Source organism: Vombatus ursinus, unplaced genomic scaffold (genome assembly GCF_900497805.2).
Source record: "Vombatus ursinus unplaced genomic scaffold, bare-nosed wombat genome assembly UNPS02014822.1, whole genome shotgun sequence".
Classification (NCBI taxonomy): Eukaryota; Metazoa; Chordata; class Mammalia; order Diprotodontia; family Vombatidae; genus Vombatus; species Vombatus ursinus.
Window position 1 is genome coordinate 14,662,564 of NW_020954600.1, and position 4,278 is coordinate 14,666,841.

Sequence of the window (4,278 nt, forward strand, 5' to 3'; positions counted from 1 at the left end):
GCCGCGGCTCCCCCGACGGCAATAAGCGCTCGGCCGGCGCGTCCCGCGAGCCGGCTCCCTCGGGCCCGCAGGGGGGTGGGACTCTGGCAAGCCCCGCCCTAGGCCCCGCCCCCTCCGCCGCCCGTGCTGCCCCCGTGCGCCGGGAGGAGGCGCGGCACGAGGCGGGGTCGCCTCTCCCTCCCACCTGAGCCTGGGAGGCCCCGCCCTCCGTCGCTGCGGGGCTCCGAGCGGCGGATGGGCCGGTGCAGGCCGTGGGGGGGGGGGCTGCCTGCCCGCCCTGCCCCCCGCCCTCTCAGTGACAGCTGAGAACGCCCGGATCGGCCGCCCTCACCTCCGGAGGTGAGGCACGGATCTGGGCAGCACAGCGGGCGCTCACCCCGCGTGCATTCCTCGGCGCACCTGGCTGTCCTAGGGCTGGGCACGTAGGAGGGAATGGGCAGAAGCCTCGGACCAGGGGGAGCTTTGGCACGGCTGTCTGTGTCTCGTACGCTTTGTACAGTCATGCCTAGAATCCCGGTCCCGACCCTTTCTCAGCCTCGGGCTTCTCCTGCAGGAAACCTTCCCCGCTCGCTAAGCAGCCCCTTCTCCCTTGCTGGAGCTGTCTTGCAGGCTGTCCTCCCCCAGCGTTGGCCTGCAGCCCAGAACCTCCTCGGATGGAGAGATTGCTTTGTTTGGTCTCCCCAAAACCCGCCACGGCCCCTTTCCTATAGTAGGCGCTTCCCACCTGGCTGAATGGAATTAAGCTTCCGTTTTCTCATTTGTCAAACATTCACCCTCCTCAACTCCCAGGGAAGGATATGGTGCAGTGCAGGCTTCCAGCGGCTACAGAAATGGAACCTATTTTTCAGGGATGGTTTGCGTTATTATTATGAAATAGAACTTTAGTGTTTCACTGATAACTCTTATTCTTTATCATTCCTTTGCATCTCCATCGTTGTCTCCTCTCTTGTACAGAATTCTGTTGCCATAAAAAAATTAAAAAAAAAAAAAAACACTTTCTCTTATCGTTAAGCAAAACAAATCAACATATTGGCTGCCTCCGAAAAAAGGCAGGGTCATTCTTCACCTCCATTCTAACCTGTATCAAGCAGAGTGTTTAAATCTTTCATTGTTGTTTGTCTTAACAGTGCTATAGGGGCAGCTAGGTGGCGCAGTGGATAGAGCACTGGCCCTGAAGTCAGGAGAACCTGAGTTCAAATCCGACCCCAGACCAAACACTTACTAGCTGTGTGACCCTGGGCAAGTCACTTAACCCCAATTGCCTTGCCAAGAAAAAAACAAAACAAAAAAAAAAAAAACCCAGTGCTATAGTTATGGTACAAATTGTTTTTCTGATTGTGCTCACTTCACTATTAGTTCATGTAATTCCTCTCAGATTTTTCTAATTCTGTCCCTTTCATCATTTCTTATGCACAATGACATGCCATTATATTCACATATAATTTGTTCAGTTATTCCCCAGGTGATGAATAACCCTCTATTGTCCACTTCTTTGCACAATTGCTGCTGTAAATTTTCGTGTGTGTGTTTCTCCTTCCTTTCTTTTAACTCTTTTGGGTATAAGCACAGTAGTGGTATTAGTGGATCAAAGGGTCTGTAGAATGTAGCGTCTTTGGAGGTGTAGTTCCAAATTGCTTTCCAGAATGGTGGTGCCAATTCACAGCTCCACCAACAATTCATCAGTGTGTCTTTTCTCCCACATCCCTACCAACAGTTCTATTTTTCTTTTTTAAGATCTTTGGCCAGCATGATGAGTGTCAGGTAGAAGCTCCCAAGTTGCTTTAATTTGCATTTTCCTTGTTAGTAGTGACTTGGAATATTTTCATCATATGGTTATTGATGGCCTGTTTTTTTTTTCTTTTGAGGAACTGCCTGTTCATATTCTTTCACTATTAATCTATCAGAGAACAGTTCTTTTCTAATATATTTGAATCATTTCCTTACATATCTTGGATATCAGACGAGAGAAACTCATTGCAAAGATTTCTTTTCCTAGTTAAGTTTCCCTTCTCATTTTAGCTGTATTTATGCAAAAGCTTATGTAATCAAAATTGCCTATTTTAAGAGTCCTTAACTCTCTGATTTGCTGGAGAACTCTTCCCATCAGTAGTTGCAAAAGGCACCTCCTTCCTTACTACTCTAAGTTTATGATGTAACCTTTTATTTTTTTTTTAAGTGAGGCAGTCGGGGTTAAGTGACTTGCCCAAGGTCACACAGCTAGTATGTGTCAAGTGTTTGGTCTGAGGCTGGATTTGAACTCAGGTCCTTCTCACTAAAGGGCCGGTGCGCTATCCACTGCGCCACCTAGCTGCCCCCTGATATGACCTTTTATATCGATGGCATATAGCCATCTGTTAATAACCTGTTAGGGTATATGGTTGAGATATTTCTGTTTTTCTAACCAGTATCAAATAGTTTTTATGATTACTACTATGTAGTATAATTTGACCTCTAGCAATCCTGAGCCCCCTTTCCTCCCCACTTTTTCTCATTATTACCTTTGAGATTTTTGACCTTTTGTTCCTCCAGATGAATTTTGTTACAGATTTTCTAGTTCTCTAAAGTAACTGCTTGGTAGTTTGTTATGGCACTGAATATGTAAATTAATTTAGGTAAAATTACCATTTTAATTATATTGACATAACCCATCCACAAGTAATGAATACTTCTTCAGTTATTTGGACCTTCTTAATTTTTGTAGAGAATGCTTTGTAGTTGTATTCATGTAATTTCTTTATGTGTCTTAGTAGACAAGTATTCCCAAGTATTTTGCAATTCTGTAGTTATTTTGAATGAAATTTTTGTTTCTACCTCTGGCTTTAGTTGGTAAAATACAGAGAAGGTTGATGATTTGTATGGATTTATTTCCTGCTACTTTGCTGAAGTTATTGTTTCAATTAACTTTTAGTTCAGTCTCTAGGGTTCTTTATGTAGACCAACATATCATATGTGGACAGGGATGATTTTGTTTCTTTGTTGCCTATGCTTATTCTTTCAATTTCTTTTTCTTGGCTTATTGCTATAGCAAACACTTCCAGAACTATGTCAAATAGTAGCAGTGATAACAGATATCCTTGCTTTACCCCTGATTTTATTGGAAAGGCCTCTAGCCTTTCTCTATTACATATAAGACTTGTTCTTGGTTTTAGATTACATTAAGGAAAGATCCATTTGTAGTTAGGCTTTTTAGTGGGTTTTTTTTTAACAGAAATAAGTATTTTGTTAAGAGCTTTTTCAGCATTTTTTTGATATAATGATAGGATTTTTTTCTTGGATAAGCTTCAAGAGGATTGCTGCTTACTTGTCTTACTTCTGAGTGCTTAGCAGGATGACCTACACATAGCAGGCAATAATAAATGCTTATCAAATGAATGCATGAATGTAATGAATCAAACTGTATATTTGTTATTGTAGCAGCGAAGAGGGGACCAGAGAAACTGTCTTTACTGTTCTGTATGGATTTTAAACATCATGAAATATGTAACAATATTTCGTTTAATGTAATCTTCAAAGATTTATTTGGAAATAATGAATACAGATCCTTAAGCTGAACTAAAGTAGAATTATTTCTTACTGTGTGCATAATAAAAAATTGCTTTAAAGGCATTCATGAATTTCATTTCATGATTTTTAAACAGAAATTAAAGAAATAGACATATTAAAAATTCTAACATGGTTTCCATTTAAATTCAAAGCCTTAAACATAATGTGAGAGCTTAAGTAGTTTTAATGAGTTTGCCCATGGCTTCATTTCAAATTCAAAAGTTACATAAAAGTTTTCTTGTTAGTTGGTAGTAGGGGGGTGGGGGGAAGGGTTGAAGAGGAAAGAAAGCTCCATTGCTGTGAAGGAATTAGAGCAAATCCTGTTTACTGTAAATATTTCATAAAAATATTCCAGTTATTCCCAGTCATCCCCCTTTGTCCTTTATATGTCGTAAAGTAACAATAACCCTTTTCATGGGGTAAAGAAATACATTAAGGGGCTGTTTTATTTTTATTTTTTTGCAATATAACTAGTTCAGTTAAAATATGTACAGTTCCAATGTTTAATTAACAAAAATCTACAAATATTAAAGCCACAGGGAGGCAGTATGGTACAATGGAAAGAGGCACAAGAGCTGAGTTCAAATTCCAGTGTGATCTTGGGCAAGACATCTTCTTTAGGCCTCAGTTTCCTCATCTGTAAAATGAGGGGCCTGCACTAGACCTCTAAGGTCACTTCTAACTCTAAATCTATAATCCTATGATAACACTTTTAGAATATTACCCTAGTGGTAG